The sequence below is a fragment of the Gossypium hirsutum genome, chromosome A01 (genome assembly GCF_007990345.1).
Source record: "Gossypium hirsutum isolate 1008001.06 chromosome A01, Gossypium_hirsutum_v2.1, whole genome shotgun sequence".
In the NCBI taxonomy this organism is placed as follows: domain Eukaryota; kingdom Viridiplantae; phylum Streptophyta; class Magnoliopsida; order Malvales; family Malvaceae; genus Gossypium; species Gossypium hirsutum.
Genome location: NC_053424.1, coordinates 9,403,190 through 9,424,900, shown reverse-complemented (window position 1 = coordinate 9,424,900; position 21,711 = coordinate 9,403,190). Strand labels below are relative to the sequence as shown.

General features: G+C 35.1%; 1 pseudogene; it reads right to left on the bottom strand.

Annotated features, from left to right (window-relative positions):
- Positions 1 to 1,541: 1,541 nt before the first annotated feature.
- Positions 1,542 to 9,002, bottom strand: LOC107917263 (G-type lectin S-receptor-like serine/threonine-protein kinase At4g27290; annotated as a pseudogene).
- Positions 9,003 to 21,711: the final 12,709 nt, after the last annotated feature.

Sequence of the window (21,711 nt, the reverse complement as noted above, 5' to 3'; positions counted from 1 at the left end):
ATACATCCATACATCAAATAGAACATGCCCACATACACCATAGTATATTTTAGCCAAATTTGACATATCATGTAACCATCATACTAGCAACCATACTTTCACTCCAAGAAATCACTACTTAACACGCCAAACCGCTAGTCCAAGAAATTATTAGGGGTCACAAATGATCCCGCTTAAAGCCTAGCTTCTTAAACAAAATCTTCCTAAAGAACACCAAAAGTTTAACAAGGTGCAATAAATTACATTTACATTCTTGGACACTATAAAATATGTTTTACTACAAAAGATACAAGTGGAAAATTACAAATAGAAATGAGGAAGAAGGAGATCAATAGGGTATAAAAGATAACGTTCCTTTATTTTTAACTGCTTTGTGAAAAATTGGAAAAAAAGATGGTTCTTGATCTTGCACAAATATAGCAAAAAAGAAGTACGTAGTCAATAACTTATAAATGATGAGATCACCTAGAATTCATATATCTTAACTATATGAAGCTTCATATTGATCCTTCAATAGATCAATCCTCGAATTTTAATTTCAGATACATTCTCACAATAGGCATTTGTAAGGAACATGGGACAGAAATTGTTATCGATAGCCTGGACCATAACAGATTCAATGAACTATATAACCTTTTCTTATCTAGCTTCTAATAGTGATGAACTTATTTCATTTCTTGAAGATGATCCGTCGTTTCCAGGTGAAGAATTTGCTTCAAAGGGTTTCTTGTGAAATAAGAAACCAAGTTCTTTAGGCAAAGGCAATTCATTATCACTTCCCAACATTAGAACCACGGATGCCGTGCTCGGTCTCTCCTCAGGATACAGTTGTATACATAAAAGGCTAATGTACATGCATCGTAACAACTTGGATAGATCTCCGGTCTCTACTAAGAATCCATCAGCAAGATCCAAAAGCTTGCCCTTTTTCCATAACCTCCATGCCTGAGAGCAAATTCAAACCATTTAACATTTGTAGTTTAAGTGGCAACATATTTATAATAGTATTTGTAGATGTTTACATGTTCAATAAGGTTTCCACTTTGATTTGAATGATAAAATCCCCTATTCTTTCTTCCACTTATAATCTCCTACAATAATATCCCAAAGCTAAAAACAGCAGACTTTGCAGAAAACAGCCCATCGATAGCATATTCTGGTGCCATATAACCACTGCAAAACATTGCCAGACAAAAAAAATGAAGTTTTTTACGGGGACTTATGGATCAAATAGTATGGCGATGGCTTAATAGTACACTTACTAAGTTCCGACTACTCTATTGGTATTGGCTTCTATTTGATCTCCTCCAAAAGTTCTTGCCATGCCAAAATCCGAAATTTTTGGGTTCATCTCACTATCAAGTAGAACATTACTAGCTTTAAGATCTCTATGGATAATCCTCAACCTTGAGTCTTGATGAAGGTAGAGTAGTCCCCTAGCAACCCCGCAGATAATCCGGAAACGCTTAGACCAAGTTAAAACTGTGCATCTCGTTTCATCTAGAAAGTAGGCATTCATATTAGTCCTGCAACTCATTTGATCATTGAAAAAGCAAAAGTGATAACATTGAGAGGTTTCGAATGATTTTCATACCAAAAATGAATTTGTCAAGGCTTCCATTAGGCATGTATTCGTAAACCAGCATTCTCTCATCTCCATGAATGCAACAACCAAGAAGCCTTACAAGATTCCGATGCTGAAGTTTGGCGATCAACTTTACTTCGTTCTTAAACTCGTTGGGTCCTTGTCCGGAACTCTTTGAAAGTCTCTTCACTGCAATGTCCTGTCCATTTGCTAGTGTCCCCTGGAATATTTTACAACACTGTTATGAGCTTCCGATACAATAAATACTTAAAAGATCACTATGCTAAACTACAGCAAGTTTTACCTTATAAACAGGACCAAAACCTCCTTGACCTAGCTTGTTCATAAATGAAAAAGAATCAGTAGCTTGAGCTATCGTACCAAACTCGAATACTGCAACATCCATATCTTCATTCTCGTCTTCATCCTCTCCATCATATAGATTATTGTCTTCCACTTCATCTGTAAACAGTATAAAACATTGACTAGAATTCTTTTCTATATTGATTGATCCCAAGCACTTGGTTTATACACTATCGGGCTCTGTGTTTCTTTAAGTCATATAAAAAGTTCAAAACCACCTAATTGTGAATTGGCTTTTGAAGGTTACAAATTTTAAGAAATTTAAGTAAAAAGGGAAAAAAAATCCACAATACTGTTCAGTTTCTTTAAAAAAATGTAAGGCAGAGATTAGGATTTTCTATCATGAACAACTTTTAATTCTTCGATTTTCTTAAAGTATTAATGTCTGGCATGTTCTATAACATGAGTATTGAACAGGATATGATCCTCTAACTATCCTTCAAATACATTAAACAAAAATTTTAAAAATCAATATACTCTGTGTTAGGCGCATACATACTTGTATCCAATTGAGACTCAAGTTCGAGTGCAAAATGATTGTGGTATTTGTAGCAAAAAATAAAACGAGCATAATTAGTTTTACCTTTTAACTTTCTCCTGCTTCTGCGTAAGTGATAAACGAGTAAAAGAAACCCCAAAAGCACCACAATTACTGTCGCGAGTATGATGGCAAGCTTCACCTTAGCCATTTTCTTTCTTTCTGCCATTATCAATATGATGAAGAAGCACAAATATTAATTACTATTTATAAGACAAAAACACCAAAAAACATTATCACAAGATGTAAAAACAACATGTAGTCTTATAAAGCAGTACCTGCTTCTGAAGCAGACACTCTGATGTAAAGATCCTGACCATCTGATTGATATTTGATATCAAGTAAATCATCGAACCACATGACGCATCCACTACCTCCTTTTGTAACAAATAAATTAGTGAAGGCCATGCAAGAACAGTTCCTCAAGCACTTAGCCCTACATTCCTTGAGATTTATAGTTTTATTAACCCAAGAATTTGCGGAGTCCGGGGTTTTCATCCTCCCAATTCTGATAAACCCATCTCCACTCTGGCAGTTCAATGGCTTACTGTGTATGCACCCGTCTGACCAATCCGATGAGTTCCATCTCTCGAACCATTTCGGCCTGAACCCTGTCAAACATTGACAAGCCGGGAGCTCATCAGCACAGTTCCCATTTGGACCACAAAGTCCATATTTGTCACAGTTTCCATCTGGCTGGACTGCAAATAACTTCCATGTTTGAGTTTCTGGGCTCCATATATACCTTTGTCTTTGACTTTGGGTTTGGTTCAAAACTAACCTATACATCACTGATTTGTTATTGAAGCAATGGTTAGCATGTAGCAATCACATGTTTTATTATTATTATTATTATTATTATTATTTGGATGTAATGATGTAACTTAGTTGTATTCCAACTAAGTTTGTTAAGTGGTAGTAGGTGGTGATTTATTTTAAGTGGATGTAATGATGAAACTTAGTTGTATTCCAACTAAGTTTGTTAAGTGGTAGTAGGCGGTGATTTATTTTAAGTGGATGTAATGATGAAACTTAGTTGTATTCCAACTAAGTTGTCAAGTTGTAAGCTTGTATAAATAGGCTTTATGCCATTTTAAAAAAATGAATGAATTCAATCAAGATTTCATCCATATACTCTCTATTTTAGCTTTGCTTAAAATTTATTTCATTTTTCTTCTTTGTTTCTGCCGCAAGTCTCGATTCTTGCTCGGCAAGCTTTTTGTTGAACCTTGCTATTTGTTGCACTTAACTCCAACAATTGGTATCAAGAGCCTATTTCTTAAGGGATCTGTTATACAAATTCATGGCTTCATCAAGCTTTTCACCAGCTGCACCTCAAGTCTTCAATGGAGAAGGCTACCACATATGGGTGGTTAAAATGAAGACCTACCTACAAGCTTTCGATCTGTGGGAGGTAGTCAACTCAGATGTTGAACCAGAGCCACTTAGAGGCAATCCAACAGTGGCTCAAATCAGGCAGCATGCTGATGAGAGGACCAAGAGGCACAAAGCCATGTCTTGCATCCAGAACTCAGTGTCAGATGTGATTTTCACAAGGATTATGGCCTGTGAATCACCAAAACAAGCCTGGGACAAGTTGCAAGAGGAGTTTCAAGGGACAGAGAGGACAAGGCAACAACAGTTGCTGAACTTAAGGAGAGATTTCGAGAATTTGAAGATGAAGGAAGAAGAAACTATCAAGCAGTACTCTGACAGGATTATGGCTGTGGTTAACAGCATAAGGCTCCTTGGAGAGCAGCTCAAGGAAGCTAGGATAGTGGAGAAGGTTATTGCAACTCTGCCCGAGAGGTATAAGGCAAAAATCTCATCTCTCGAGGACTCAAGGGACCTGTACACCATCTCCCTGACAGAGTTGATCAATGCTTTATATGCTCAAGAGCAAAGAAGAGCAAGCAGACTAGAGGAGCATCAAGAAGGTGCCTTTCAGGCAAGAACAAACACTGCCTACAAAGGCAAGAAGGCCTGGAGAGACAAGCCAAGGACTGATGTTGCAAGAAAAGAGGGTCAGACTTGCAAGCACTGCAGAAGGGCTGGTCATCCAAAAGAAAAATGCTGGTTCAATCCAGATGCTGTATGTCAGCATTGTAAAAAGAAGGGTCATGTTGAAAGAGTCTGCAAGAGCAAGGCCAAATCAAGGCAGAGTCAGTTTCAACAAAAGAAAGCTGAGGCTCGAGTAGCTAAGGAGGACAGTGACCAAGAGGAGCAAGTTTTTGCTGTGTTATGCTCAGCTGCTCAAGAAAGGTTCTCATCTGGTTGGCTTCTAGACAGTGGATGCACCAACCACATGACACCTGATGCTGCAATCTTCAAGTCTTTAGACAGAAGCTGCAGAACTAAAGTCAAGATAGGAAATGGACATTTTATTCAAGCTGAAGACAAGGGTGATGTGCTGATATGCACCCCCATAGGTGCCAAAGTGATTTCAAATGTGCTTTTGGTGCCTGAAATTGACAGAAACCTGCTCAGCATAGCTCAGTTGCTAGAGAAAGGTTATTCTGTTGTGTTCAAAGACAACCAATGCCAAATCAATGATCCAAGTGGATCCAAGCTGATGGCAGTTCTTATGGCTAATAAGAGCTTTGTAGTTGACTGGACCAGGGAGTCAGACATTGCCTACACAGTCACATCAGATGAATCCAAGCTTTGGCATTAAAGACTGGGACATGCCAACTTCAGATCGATGGCTCGAATGGTCAGAGAGGACTTGGCTGAAAACTTCATCAACTCAGTGGATCATGATGATGTGTGTGAAGTGTGTCAGCTAGGAAAGCAGGCCAGACTCCCATTTCCCTCGAATCAAGCTTGGAGAGCCTCTGAAAAACTCCAACTGGTGCACACTGATATGTGTGGCCCTATGAGGACTGAGTCATTAAGTGGAAACAGGTACTTCATACTGTTCATTGATGATTTTTCAAGATATTGCTGGCTTTACTTCCTAAAACAGAAATCAGAGGCGGCCTCAGTGTTTTGGAAGTTCAAGACTGCTGCTGAGACTGAAACAGGTTGCAAGTTGAAGTCCATAAGGTCTGATAATGGGACTGAGTACACCTCAGCTCAGTTCCAAGCCTTCTGTGATAAGGCAGGCATCAAACATCAACTTACCAACACATATACACCTCGGCAAAATGGTGTAAGTGAAAGGAAGAATAGGAGTTTGATGGATATGGCGAGGTGCTTGATGATTCAGAAGAATCTGCCTAAAGCACTATGGGTAGAGGTAGTTAACACTGCAAACTATATTCAAAATAGGCTTCCAACCAAGGCCTTGGATCAGAAGACTCCATTCGAAGCCTGGTTTGGATTCAAGCCATCACTGGCTCATCTGAAGGTCTTTGGATGCATCTTTTATGCTCATGTACCTGCTGTCAAAAGGGACAAATTGTCTGAAAGGGCTCGACCTGGTATTTTGGTGGGCTACAGCACTGTTAATAAGGGCTATAGGATCTTGGATCCTTCAACAAAGAAAGTGTCAGTCAGTAGGGATGTGGTATTTGATGAAAAGTCATGTTGGAACTGGGAAAAACATGAACCTGAGGAAGTCTCAGAAGGACTTGCAGCAGATCAAGCTGAGCCAGATCAAAATGTTCCTGAAATAGACATTGATGATGAACCAGTTAGAGGAACAAGACCATTGACTGAGATTTATGAAAGAGCTCATGTAGCCATAGCTGAACCAAGCAATTTTGAAGAGGCTGAAGCTCAGCAAGAGTGGAAGCAGGCAATGGCTGAAGAGATTAGCATGATTGAGAAGAACCAGACCTGGGAATTAGTTGAAAGGCCAGTCAAAAGGAAGATAATTGGGGTGAAATGGGTGTACAAAGCCAAGCAAAATGCTGATGGTACCTTGAACAAACTGAAAGCAAGGCTAGTTGTCAAGGGGTTCAGTCAGAGGTATGGCCTGGACTACTTGGAGACCTTTGCACCAGTGGCCATGCTAGACACCATCAGATTACTGATTGCCTTAGCAGCACAGCTCGAGTGGAAGATCCATCAACTCAATGTGAAATCAGCCTTTCTGAATGGTTTCTTAGATGAAGAGATCTATGTTGAACAACCACAAGGGTTTGAGATAGCTGGCAGAGAGCATATGGTCTACAAACTGAAGAAGGCCCTATATGGCTTAAAACAGGCTCCAAGGGCCTGGTACAGCAGAATCGATGGCTACTTGACTAATTTGGGATTCGATCGAAGCAAGAGTGAGCCAACACTGTATGTCAAGAAGCAAGGGACACAAACACAGCTCATTGTATCCCTATATGTTGATGACCTGCTGGTGACAGGAGGAGATCGAGCAGTGCTGGTCGATTTCAAGACCAAGATGCAAGAAGTATTTGAAATGTCTGATCTAGGGGAAATGTCTTATTTCCTTGGAATAGAGGTGACTCAAGCACAAAATGGGATATTTCTAAGTCAGAAAAACTTTGCCACAAAGATTCTGACCAAGTTCTCCATGCAAAATAGTAAAGCAACTAAAACACCTGTTGCTGTTGGAGAAAAACTATCGAGCCAAGGTGATTTTGAGAAGGTTTGTGAAACAACCTACAGAAGTCTAGTTGGTTGTCTGTTATATTTAACTGCCACTAGACCAGACATAATGTATGCTGTAGGATTGCTCTCAAGGTTCTTGCATTGTTGCAATAAAAAGCATTTACAAGCTGCTAAGAGAGTGCTTAGATATGTCAAAGGCACTTTGAGCTATGGTTTAAGGTACAGCAAGGAAGGAAATCTGAAGCTGGTTGGCTACACTGATAGTGACTGGGCTGGCTCGATAGATGACATGAAAAGCACCTCAGGGTATGCTTTCAACCTTGGTTCAGCCATGTTTTGCTGGAGCTCGAAAAAGCAAAGTCTGGTGGCTCAATCTACTGCTGAAGCAGAATATGTGGCAGCTGCAAGTGCTGTCAACCAAGCCATTTGGCTAAGGAAAATCTTAGCTGATTTGAAAGTGCATCAAAAGGAAGCTACTGAGATCTTCTGTGACAACCAATCTTCAGTTGCAATTGCTAAAAATCCAGTGTTCCATGGAAGAACAAAGCATTTCAGCATCAAGTTGCATGTTGTTCGAGAAATGGAGCAAGCTCAGGAAGTGAAGCTGATCCATTGTAATTCTGAGGATCAACTTGCAGACATTTTGACTAAAGCCCTTAATGTCACAAGGTTCGAATGTCTAAGAAGGAAGCTAGGTGTTTGCTCCATGCAAACCAATGAGGAGTATTGAAGCAATGGTTAGCATGTAGCAATCACATGTTTTATTATTATTATTATTATTATTATTATTTGGATGTAATGATGTAACTTAGTTGTATTCCAACTAAGTTTGTTAAGTGGTAGTAGGTGGTGATTTATTTTAAGTGGATGTAATGATGAAACTTAGTTGTATTCCAACTAAGTTTGTTAAGTGGTAGTAGGTGGTGATTTATTTTAAGTGGATGTAATGATGAAACTTAGTTGTATTCCAACTAAGTTTGTTAGTGGTAGTAGGCGGTGATTTATTTTAAGTGGATGTAATGATGAAACTTAGTTGTATTCCAACTAAGTTGTCAAGTTGTAAGCTTGTATAAATAGGCTTTATGCCATTTTAAAAAAATGAATGAATTCAATCAAGATTTTATCCATATACTCTCTATTTTAGCTTTGCTTAAAATTTATTTCATTTTTCTTCTTTGTTTCTGCCGCAAGTCTCGATTCTTGCTCGGCAAGCTTTTTGTTGAACCTTGCTATTTGTTGCACTTAGCTCCAACATTTGTCTTTGAGGGAAAAAACATAGTAAACCTCACTTTCGTTCCAGATAAAATCATAATCAAAGATGGGATTCAACCTGTAGTTTGGTGCCTCGCTAAATACGTTGCCATTCCATAACCCACTGCGAAAATACTTTTCTAAGCCCTTCTTTAGCACCAGCTCTGGATTTCCTTTGAGTTCTATACCATATGTAAGATCACTTGGAGATGGATCATCCCAGTTCTTCCAGGCTGTTAGTCTTCGATGGAAACCAGTTCTTAAATCAATACCAATTTTCATCTCTAGTAACATTGTATCTGATGGGTAATCAAAGCTTTGCCATATGTAGTTCTCTGGATTACTATCCTTTCCATCTTTGACAACGAGATTACCAGAATCCAGGAGCTGCAATATTGGATTCTAAACTCTTGCTGTCGAATTAGTTGACCAAACAACTGTTGTGTTCTGAACTTGAATCAGGATTTTGCCACTACTTTCTATCTTCAACATGCTAGTGGAATTGTTTATTGGATTTCTCCTGTTTGCAACCCAAACAACAGTTTGCATGGGGATATTTTTGTACCAGATTCCCAGGTAGCGGTTCTCAGAACTGCCAGGAGTGAAGAAACCCAATTCAAACCTTCCATTTCTGGAGACTAAGGTCATGCCATCAGTGAGTAACTCTGATGGAGAAAGGGTGTCGATTGCAGTTGAAACTTTTGAGAAGATGATAAGGAAACAACAAGCACTGTAAAAATGGAAATTCATTTCCATGGATGGCTAGCCTGATAGCACATTGGTTGCAAAATTTAAGTATTGGTTCAATTTGATTGAACATTCTAAACACATGAATTGACTATTTAATGCAAGTATTGAAGAAATGACCTCAGGCATAGGGTATCCAATGATCAGTAGTAATTAAAACTTTGGAAGTCTTCTCCAATACAGACCAGTAGCAGTGGAAAAATGTTTAGATTTTTTTGATGAATTTTATATATATAATATTATTAAATATTATTATGTTTCTATTTTCATCATCCAATTACAAAAAATTTTGATTTCATCACTAATTAATTGTTTTCGATATTTTGTTAAATGACTAACAAGGAAAAATGATATGGCCTTTTTCAATTGAGATAATGACGTGGGCTATTTTGTGGAATTTGATTATGTTCACCTAAAGACACGTTGTCAACCGCGTGTCCAACATTTTATTATGACTAACGCAAATCGTAGGTTTTGACGCCTCTCGATTGATGAAGCCTGCGCTATTTTTCATGACTGGCCGACAAAAAAGTAAATTTGGCGTATTTTCCTTGGTGGTGAAGCGAGCATGACTTTCTTATCTAGTGATCATGCTGCATGGTTTCAGCTAAAGTTGTGCATGTTGGAGCGTAGGAAGCTAGGAATTTGGGAATGGGCTTACTTGTTTTCATTTGTTTGCTAGCGTATTTGGAACTGGCGGAATGAGTATTGTTTTTCTAGTAAGCTATCGAGTCTTGAAAATAAGCTTGTTGGTCTTTATGGGAGCTACATGACCGGGATCTTGTTGCTGCCGATAGTAGGCCTAAATCTGGTCCGAGAGTTAGAGTGCTGCTTGGCTAGGAGGTGCCGAATACTCCGTTTGTGAAGCTGAACGTTGGTGGTAGATGTTGAAGGTCAGATGCAGTTGCAGGAGTTGGTGGAGTTTGTTGGCGATTTGGAGGAGTAGAGGAAGAAAATAGAGAACACAGAACAATGAAGCAAAATGTAAGAAATATTTTTACTTGCTCTCAAATGTGCAGCAAGGGAGCTTATGGCTTTTAGCTCATTTTGCTCAATTTTTCAATCAGAAAAATAATACATTTATAACCAAATACATCACTAAATACTATCTACTTCCACTAATCATACATTAAAACAAGTAAAACTTAGCTTGCTCACAAGCTGGTTATGTCAATAGCACCTAAAAACATCAAAATAATACCAACTTAGTTCATTTTCAACTAACTTAACAAAGTAACTAAACAACAACCTTGTTGTTATAGCAAACATACGTGTTGTAGCATGTTTACAAGCTACATGCACTTCAACTAAAAATATCACAGCAGCATGGTTGGCCAATTTGTTGGTTTAGCAAAGAACTAATTGAAGCATAAAACAATTATGAATGAAAGGGGTGTTTTAATTCATCATAAGTCATGTGATTGGTACGCCCACTATCAACTAACCAACTGTCACATAGAGTGATTGATGAGAAGCAAGAGAAGACAAACAAATGGTCCTCTTCTTCTTTAACTGCAGCATGTGCTCCACCTTGCTGCTGATTTCCCGGTTTCTTGTAGAACCTTTCAATGTGCCCCATCATGTTACACCTTCTACATTTCACATCTAGCCTTCCCCAACACCTGAAATGGGGATGATTCTGTTTTCTATAATACTTATATGAAGATTACTTATTATAATTTTCAATACTATTACCTTTTGCAACAGTTTTTGAACCACTATTGCAATCACTTTTCTTCTTATTCCACTTCTGTTCCTCTTCTTTTTCGCCCTGCTGCATCTTAGCATTCAATGCTCCTTCTATACTTCTTTCTATGCTTCATTCGTGCCTTATTAGCCTCATTTCCTCTTGTTCTTGTAAAGCATTGATCAAATCCACTATTCTCAACTGCGTCAAGTCTTTCGTGTTCTCAAAATAGGCAACAGTTGCTTCATATTTCTAAGGCACAGAAACAAGTATTTTCTTCACTAGTCTAGAATCAGAAAGATCAGTCTCAAGAACTCTTACCTTGTTGGTAATATCTATTAGCTTGTCTGAGTATTCTTTGATTGACTCAGACTCCTTCATTTGTAGCCTTTCGAATTCTCTGATCAAGTTCAAAACCTTCATGCCTCATCTCCTTGATACTCAGCCTTTGAGGTAGTCTCATATCTCCTTCGCTGATCCAAAAGCCATAATGCTATTGAATATGGCTGGTGAAACCGAAGCATAAAGACAAGACTTTGCCTTAGTCTTCCTATTGGTTCTCTCCCTGTGCATTTGATCTGATTCATAGTTGGATTGTTGAGAAGTGGAGTCACCCCATAGCCTTTGTAACAACCTAATTTTCAGTGGTGTTGGAAACAGTGATTCAAGATCACTAAATCCGACGAGTGAGTTTAAAGAATTTAATAAATTAACATTTTATGAGTCAAGTATGGCATTAGAAGTATTTTTGGAATTAGTGAATTTTGTGATTTAAAAGAATTTATAAGATAAACTAGGTCGAAAATGGGGTATCAAGACCTCAGTTTCATAAACTGAGCTGTAAATATTTTTATGGAGTGTTAGTGAATTAGTATTAAACTTTTGTTAGAAAATTTTAAAGTTTTGATAGTTAATTAATTAAAAAGGACTAAAGTGAAAAAGGTGCAAAACTTGTTAATTAAAAGAAAAAATGATTAAATGGCATAGGAAATAATTAAAGGAGGACCAAATAGGTAATTAGACACATGGGAAATGGCTGGACAACATGTGAGAAAAAGAAATGGACAAAATTGATGTGAACTAAGGGCAAAATGTTAATTTGGTTAGAATTCAAAAATAGAACTAATGACCAAATTGAAAATCTAGACATTTCTTCATGTTTATTCAGCCAAAAACAACCATTAAAGAGTCTCTCTAAGATGGTTTTTCATATTTTTTCTACAAGTAAGTTCAATTCTTGGTTATTTCTTGCAATTTTTCTGATTTTGAGACTTTTAAAACTAGGTCCAACTATTGAATTCATTAGTTTTTTATTCCATGAGTGATTTTGAAAGTTACCATGAGTAAGTACTGGAAGTTTATGATGAATTATGATGGATTTGAAGCTTTAATTTCATTATATGATGATTTTATGAAGTAATTTCAATAGAAATTGATTTTTAGGACCTAATTGAGAAAAAATTAAGATTAGGATTTTGTGTTAAAATTTTGAATATCAAAGGTTGTGTAGTAGTTTATAATGATGGAATAAAGTGTTGATTGAGAAAAATTAGTTCAATTGATGGGCAAATTAAGCAGGGACTAAATTATAAAAATTGTAAAATTTAGGGTAAATATGTAATTTTAAAAATTGAAGGGTATAAATTGTGAAGTGAAATGAGACTGAAATATGTGTGCTAATGAATGAATACTTTTATATTATAGATCAAGAAATCAAAGATAAAAGAGGAAAAGAAAAAGTAGCAGAATAATCCATGAATTTCTACAATTTTTGCAAATTAGCTTGTCGAAACCATTTTTTTTCGTTTTTTTTCGATTTAAAAATGATGGACCGACTTTTTGGAAAGTGAAAATGGAGTCGCCACCAATCTTTTCTTGTTTAGGTGTGATCGAATCACCTAGAAATTTGGGTTGTTTTAATAAAACATTTTAGTTTACTAAAACAATGATTTTGGTCTACGAAAATATGAGAAAATAGGCTCGAGAGTCGATTACGTATGAGGAAAGATTAGCACCCTCATTACGCCCAAAATTGGTACCAAATCGATTAAATACTGTTCTTTTGTCTAAAAATAAAAATGTTTTTGAAATGTGGTTCTTGTTAATAACATTTGAATAACCCGAGTCCTTTGCCAAAAATCTTCTTGTCTCGACATTCGAAAATTTATAATTCGAAAATAACAAAAGGATGCCCAACTATTTGGTCCAACGAAAAATCGATACCCAGCTTAGTAGAGCACGATTCCTCGAATTTCCAAATATTGACCATTGCCTCACCTTGGAAGATATTAGTGAAATTCCGAAGAGACATTTGATTATTTTGAACAAACGGGAGATTGCAACCCAACACGATAGGGCACTATTCCCCGAATTGCCAAACATCGAACATTTCTTTCATTTTAAAGAGTTTTTAGAAAACGTGAGTGAAATTCCAAAGGGATCTTCGATTGTTTTGAACAAATGAAAAAGTGCAACCCAGCACGATAGGACACAACATTTCAAATCCTCGATACAAGATCATTTTATAATTTCCAAAATTCATGCTTTTGAAATTTCAAAAGGATATTTAGTTATTTAGGTTAAACAAGAAAAATTGAAACCTAGTAAGTTAGGGTACTATTTTCTTGAATTTCCTAAATTCGAAATATTGCCTTATTTTTAATTTGAAAAAAACATGGACGAAATCTCGAGAGAATACTTATTTGGTCAAACAAAAAATCGAAACCCAACACGTTAGGGCACAATTTCTCGAATTACCAAACACGAAATATTACCTCGCTTTGAAATTTTATTTTTTTTATTTTTTTTAAAAGGGAATGATTATGGAAACAAACTTGCAACGTATTTATTCAATTCATTTGAAGCAAAGAAAATGAAATGAATAATTTCAGGCAAATAGGTTGATTTCAAGGAAATAGGTTGGCAATCTCAATCATAATATAATGCATGGGGATGCAAAACAAAGTAACAAATATGGAAAACATATATCAATAATATATTATACAATTTTTTGAAAAGTACAAACACGAAAATTGAAACATGCCCAATGATAATAATCTTACCACATACACTATTTAACGTTTCTAACTAATGGTTAAATAAAAATCTAATTTAAGAAAAATATTTTAAAAGGTAATAAAAAATGTTAAAACAAATAAACTTGGAATGAACAATTTAAAAGTAGCTAAATTATATATATACATAAACAGATAATACATGCAAAAAATTTACAATAGATCGTAAAATAAATAAAAAATAAAAATAAATAATACATAAAGTATATAAAGTTTAACATATAAATGAGCTTCAAAATAAGTATTATAAGAGGAAATTTAAAGTCAGTGTTATGCAAAATAATTTAAAAACCAAGATTCAAAAAATGTATATATGTATATAATATATATTATGTGCATAGCAATAGTAATGTGTACCTATATAAAATTTTAAAACGAATAATGTACATATTAACAAGTTGTAACATAGATAAATTATATAAATGCAACCATGTAAGAATATACAAAAGAATATAAGAATGACATACTATATAATATAAATCAATAATTATACAAAATAATTTGAAACAAGATTTACTTACCAACAATTAACAAGATACATAAAGCATAAAACTTAATATAAACATTGTATATAAAAAAATAGTAATATAGGCAAGTGTTTGAAATAAACAAAGTATAATTTAAAATTGGGGAATAAATGGTATACATAAATAGATTTAAAGGGAAAAATATAAACATGTTTGCAAGGAAATTCAAATAAGTAATTCAATTAAATTATGTATATATATATAAAATAAAGAAAATAAAATAAAATAACAAAAATGAAAAATGAACAAAGGGAATACAAGAAATTAAAATCAACCTTTTTTTTGCTTTGGATTTTTGATCTCTATGTGAAAATACAATGTTTTTTTTATCCCTTCTTCCCCTTTACATTTGGTTTTATGATGGCTTTTATAGCCTTGTTACAACATTTTTTTTTATTATTTACTATCTTTTCTTTTTACAAGTGGTAGACAAAAGAGGACTAGGGCGGCGCTTAGGACGGCACACAGGGTGAAGAGGTTAGGCTTTTTTCTTTTTTTCTTTTTCTTCATTTTTTTATTTTTTTATTTTTTATTTTGGGTTGTATTTGGGCTTGGGGTATTTTGGGTTTTAGTTGAGTTTTGGTATTTGGGCTGTGATTTTATTGGGCCTCGGGCAAAATTTGGGTCTTACATAGCCAGGTAAGTTCATATGGTTAAATTTTATAATTGATTGTTAAAATTAGAAATTATATAATGTATTATTTTATATTTTTGTTATGAAATTATGATTATTGTGATAAAACAAAATTCGAAGCTAAAGTTCAAATTCAGGGAAATGCAAGATTGAGTACATTTATTTAATGACCAGTGACGAATTGATGGATAAGACCATGGTTAAATCATGGCAGTTACATATGTGTGCAAGTGTAAGACCATAGCTAAGCTATGGCAATGTGATAAAGTGTGTGATCATAGCAAGGCCATGGTAAAATATGTGCAAGTGCAAGACCATAGTTAAATTATGGCAATGTGATAAAGTATGTGATCATGGCAAAACCATGATAAAAGTGTATGCAAAACCAAATTGGAATATGGCATCAAGCTAATGACGTACTCAATTCAGTAAGACGTTCCCTAATTTGACAGGTAATGGTAAGTGTTTCTTGAATTTAACTGTTGGGATTTAGTTAGTTATTAATATTGAGCTCCATCAAGTGAATTCCTCATTTGAAATTGTGAATGGTAGGAAGTGGTAGTGAATTGCGTATTTTATCATTTATAATATTATGTTCAGTAAGGTTTTATTTAAAACCTATGAACTTACTAAGCTTTCATAAGCTTACTTTTGTGTATTAAATGTTCTTTGTAGATTAACAAGAGTTCGGAGGATCGGATCATCACAATGGGTCACACTATCCAGATTTCACCAATAAATTTTGTATTATAACTTAAGCTTTATATGGCATGTATAGGATGGATTGAAAAGAAAGTAAACTTGAAACATGGTTATGAATGACTTTTATATATATGTTAGTTTATGTGTTTGTATTTATTAGTAAATAAAGGTGGTTAATTAATGAAATAACATAGTAAGTTTACATAAATAAGTAGTGTAATTATAAATTTGGCTTACCATATGAGTTATTGATTTGAATTGGTTGTTGAATTGGAGTATATTGGTGTATGAAAGTATTGTATACAGGTTAAATGTGTAAAGGGTGAGAAAAGTAGCCTTAAAATGGCTTATTTTCGTCCACATGGGTAGATACATAGGCGTATGTATTGATCGTGTCTGAGACATGGCCTGGCATATAGGCATGTGTTTTGGACGTGTGTCCTCTGCACCTTAAAAATGAGAAACTGAATGTTCAAAATTGAGTACACGAGTGTGTGTCTTAGCCGTGTGGGTGATACGGCCTTGGATACGGGTGTATGACTTGGCTGTGTGACCTAAATTTCTTCATGTCTTACAAGTTAGAGAGTTATACGGGTTAGTGACACGAGCGTGTGAAGCCACACGACCTGAACACACGGGCGTACCCCTAGATCACACGGGCGTGTAGGCATTGTATATAAGGAAAATTTTGTAAATTCGCGGAAAATTTTTAGGGTTTCTGATTTAGTCCCTAATTGTTTCTACTATTCATATTGGGCCTCGAGGGTCCATTAAAGGGACTATATAATTATTTTTGAATGTGAACAGTATTTTTGGTTTGATTTATCTATAAACCCTGGTAATACTCCATAACCCTGTTCTAGCAACGGATACAGGATAGGGGTGTTATATTTACTGGTATTAGAAAGTGTCTAAAAATACATGCCATATAAATCTCTGATAGTGTGATGTGTATGATCCGATTTAATCTTTGTTATTTTTTTAGATTATAAAGATGTCAGATAGACCTAAACTTGCTGAACAGGAAGAATTTAATAGTAGAGCACAAACCTCTGAACAAGGGACAAGCAGTAATGTTCCAATTTCTCTAATGCGAGAACAAGAACTTAAAGATATGATTTATGGAGTTATGAATCAATGGTATAATGAGATGATACAAGGAAGATGTCAGGCTCAACAACCTCCCCCTCCCCTTACTGTACCACCAGTTACACCTCCGGTTGCTCCTCCACCTCCTCCGATAGATAAATTTAGCAAGCGTACACCAATATAAAAACTCAGAAAGTATGGGGCTGAAGAATTTCGAGGAAGATCAGATGATGATCATGTTAAAGCTAAATACTGGTTACAGAACTTAGTTAGAGTTTTTAAACAGATGACTTGTTCTCTGAATGATTATTTGAGATGTGCAGTTTCTTTGTTAAAAGAGGAAGCGTATAATTGGTGGGAAACTATAGAAGCTATGGTACCAGAAGAAAAAATTTCTTGGGAATTTTTCCAGAATGAGTTTAAAAAGAAGTATGTTGGTAAGAAATATCTGGATAAGAAGAAGAGGGAATTTCTCGATTTATGACAGGAAAATCGATCTGTAGCTGAATATGAAAGAGATTTTGTATACCTCAGTAAGTATGCTCGAGATATTGTACCATCTAAGGAGGAAATGTGTATTCGATTTGAGGAAGGATTAAACGATGAGACTAAAATGATGAGATACGAGAATTTGTTGCTCTGTCAGATTGAGCTCAGAAAATGAAAGAAGTGTATAATAGAAAGATGCAACGGATTAGAAGAGGTAAAGAATTCCAAGTTATTTCAGCATTTTCGGCTAAAAATTTCAGAGAAGATTCTAGTCGAACTACTACAATACCGGAATGATCGAGTAAAAGCAAGACAACTCATTGAGATATGGGAGTAACCATTAAACCTGCAGCTAGTGTTAGCAGTGTGCAAAATGTTCCCAAACCTAAATGCAAATATTGTGGTAGGTCTCACCTTAGTGAATGTTGGGGCAGAACAGGAGCTTGTTATACTTGTGGTAATACTGATCACTTCATTCGAGAATGTCCTCAATTGCTTAAAGATGAGGAAAAACAGAAAGAAAAGCAGTTAGTCACTTTTTAGAAAGGTAAACGCTCAGGTTAAAGTAGTCCCATAGGAACTGCTCGTTCAGGAATAAGATATTGCCATCCGAGCAAAAGAGGAAGTTTCTGCTTCAGATGTGATAGCTGGTATTTTATTTTTTTTAATGATTCTGTGTATGCTTTAATTGACCCTGGGTCTACACATTCATCTATTTGCACTGCATTAGTGTTAGAAAAGAAATTGATCGTTAAATCCACTAATTATGATGTGCAAGTCACTAACCCATTAGGACAAAGAGTGTTAGTTAATTTAATATGTTGAAACTGTCCACTAAAAACACAAGGCTGTGAATTCTCTGCTGATTTGATGTTGTTACCTTTTCAAGAATTTGATATTATTCTTGGAATGGATTGGTTGATCAAACATGATGCTATAGTAAACTGTAGAGAAAAGCGAATAGATTTAAAATGTCAGACAGGGGAAGTAATTTCAACAAAGTTTGGAAATACAAAAGGTGTTGATAAGGTAATTTCAGCCTTTTCTGCTCAGAAGTTGATACAGAAAGGTAATGAAGTGTTTCTAGCTTATATTCTTGACACCCAAGGTTCTGATCGAAGATGGAGCAATTACCAATGAGTTTGTTGATGTGTTTTCTGAAGAATTACCGGGTTTACCCCCAGACCATGAAGTTGAATTTGTGATTGATGTGATTCCGAGAATAGCTCCGATATCAACAACACCGTACAGAATGGCATCAGCTGAGTTAAAAGAGTTGAGGGTTTATCAGACCGAGTACATTACCTTGGGGAGCACCTGTGTAACACTCTATAACCCCGTCCCATTGCCGGAGTAGGACTACGGAGTATTACCGGTCATTATAGTACATTTATACGTAAAACAAGAATATATGTAATACTGTACATCTTAATATACCTTTAATGGGCCCTCGGTATTTAAAAAGTACATTTAAAACAAACCAGGGTTCGATAAGAAGTTTAGAAAATTTTTCGTGAAATTTTAAAGTTTCTCCTTATGAACAGTACCACACGCCCATGTGGCTTATGTGACATGCCCGTGTCCTCAACCCGTGGAGCTATCTGACTTTTGCCTATAAACAAATTAATTTCATACGGCCAAGACACACACCCGTGTGCTCATTCTGTGTGGCAATCTGTTTGTAGCATTTTAGGTGCAGGGGACACACGGCCTAACAACATGCCCGTGTGCTAGCCGTGTGTCTCACACGGTCTGATCACACGCCCGTGTGCCAGGCCATGTGGACTCAAAATGAACCTTTAATCGCAAACTTTCCAACCTTGTAAAACTCAAACTTTAAGCTAGCAATTTTCTTAACTTTCAACAATAAATCATTCAACCAATGTACCCTCATTGGTACCACAATTTATGTCAAATATACTAGATTATCACAACAATCAAACATACTTAGATTTAACTTAAAATAAACATATTTCATACCATAGTCCAACATTTTTTTTAATACCATTTACTATCATGTATAAAACAACAACTTAATAGCCTAGGTACATGCTATTTTATCAAAAAGAAAGGTACTTCACCGCTTTGAGTCCGAGATTGGTTTGGATGCTGAGTCTTTAGCTCTTAATAGCTAATCCTACGCATGAAAATCAAACTATACGCTGAGTATACACTTAGTGGTATTTCTATAAACTAGCACATAAAGCATTAATAAATCATTCATACATTTAAATCCTAAGTCTTTACTTTAATAATCTTAACGGTTCATTTACTCACTTTCATCTCTTAGCCCTTAAATGTAGTTAAACAATTCTTTACACATTTCATATCATTCTATACCTTTCAACAATCATACATTAGTATGGCATTTATATGTACTAACAATCAACATTCAGTCGTAATCATATAATCAATAGCAGTCAGTCTTCAATACTTTCATTTACCACTATTAACATAACTCGAACCTGGATGGATACACAGATCCAACCCACACACCAGGATATCATACAGTGTTTCATCGGCCGAAGTCGAAATACATCATAAGGGTAACAGTAACAGTAGTAGTCAGGTACGGAGTACCTCTTCGGAACGAATCCGGAACAGTAACAGTAGTCGACACTTATAGTGTCTCATCGACACATAGTCGGAATATCTCTGTACACTTCCAATCCTATGGCATGCCAACTATATCTAACTAGCCCGACACTATTAATAGGGAATTCAAATCATTTCATTTTAATACAGACACAGTAACAATTCCCATCACATCATTCATCATACATACTAACTAATTAAAAATAGCAATTACATTTATTAAATTATTAAGCATAGTTTATAGAAATACAAACCGTAATTATCGAGTTTACTCGATATCCTCGTTCACTTTCTCCTTTCCCTTTTTCGATGATGTTTCCGGCGCTACGTTAGCTACATAAAAGTTAACATTTAAAATTATCAATGTATGTTATTTAATAACACATTTTTTTATTTTCCATATATAACTTTCACATAAATTCCATTTTAGTCCTATCACCATAACTATTCTTTCTCTACAAATAAATCTTATATTTTTATTTAATACTTACTTTAAACAAGTTTCAACTTCTAAATTTCATCTTAAAACATAAATTCTGAAATCCCTTCAATTTAATCCCTACTATGTCAAAATTTATTTCTTCTTTTACAATTCAATCCTTCTCCCACTCCTAACTTGAATTCCTATCAATTAAACCCATAATTCTTCAATTTATACAACTTAATCAACATTTAAAAATTCATTAAATTTTTAATTCTCAACACAATTCATATAGAACTTTGTCTTAGGATTCCAAAAACATTAAAATTACAAGAAAATGGATCAAATTAACTTACCAATCAAGCTTGAAATCTTAAAACCCTAATTCTCCCTTTTCTTTTTCTTTCCCTTTTTCCTTCTTTCTTTCCCTACTATTCGTGCCTTATTTCTTTCTTTTTATGTTTTATTTCTTTTATTTATTTAATATGTTATAATTATATAATATAATATAATTTACTTTATTATTATTTACTTATATTATAATTAAATACATACATATACATACATTTGTACTAATTAAAATAATACACATATATTTATACTTACCACACATTGTCACATAAGGCTTATTTGCTAATTTAGTCCATTGACTTTTCTATAGTTTCTAATTAAACTTTCACACTTTATTCAATTTAATCCTTATACATAATTAACCTTAATCAAGCTAAATTTACTTAATTAAAATCTAATTAACCTCTCACTTAACTTCATAAATATTTCTAATAAATATTTACGAATCTAATTTTCAAAATTGAAGACCCAACAACTCATTTTTCCGATGACCTTAAAATTTGGGTCGTTACAACTTGTCTTGTTTGTGAAAAAGAAAGATAGATCTTTAAGATTGTGTATTGACTACCGACAGTTGAACAAGGTCACAATCAAGAACAAATATCTTTTACCTCTCATCGACGACTTGTTCGATCAACTGAAAGGTGCTGCAATATTCTCAAAGATAGATATCAGATCTAGGTACTACCAGCTGAAAGTTAAAGAATGTGATGTGCCGAAGACTACTTTCAGAACTTGGTATGGTCACTATGAATTTATGGTAATGCCTTTCAGATTAACTAATGCTCCTACTGCTTTTATGGATTTAATGAGCCGGATTTTTCAACCACATTTGGATGGATTTGTAATGGTGTTTATTGATGATTTATTAATTTATTCCAAGTCAGAATCTGAGCATGCACAGCATTTTTAGAATTGTATTACAGACTTTAAGGGAAAAGCAATTGTATACGAAGTATAAAAAATGTGAATTTTGGCTACATGAGGTCGAATTTCTAGGTCATATTGTGTCAACCGAAGGGATCCGAGTGGATCCGAACAAAGTATCAGCAGTAGTGAATTGGAACATTCCAAAAAATGTAACAGAGATGCAATGTTTCTTGGGTTTAGCAGGATATTATCGTCGTTTTGTCAAGAATTTTTCGATGA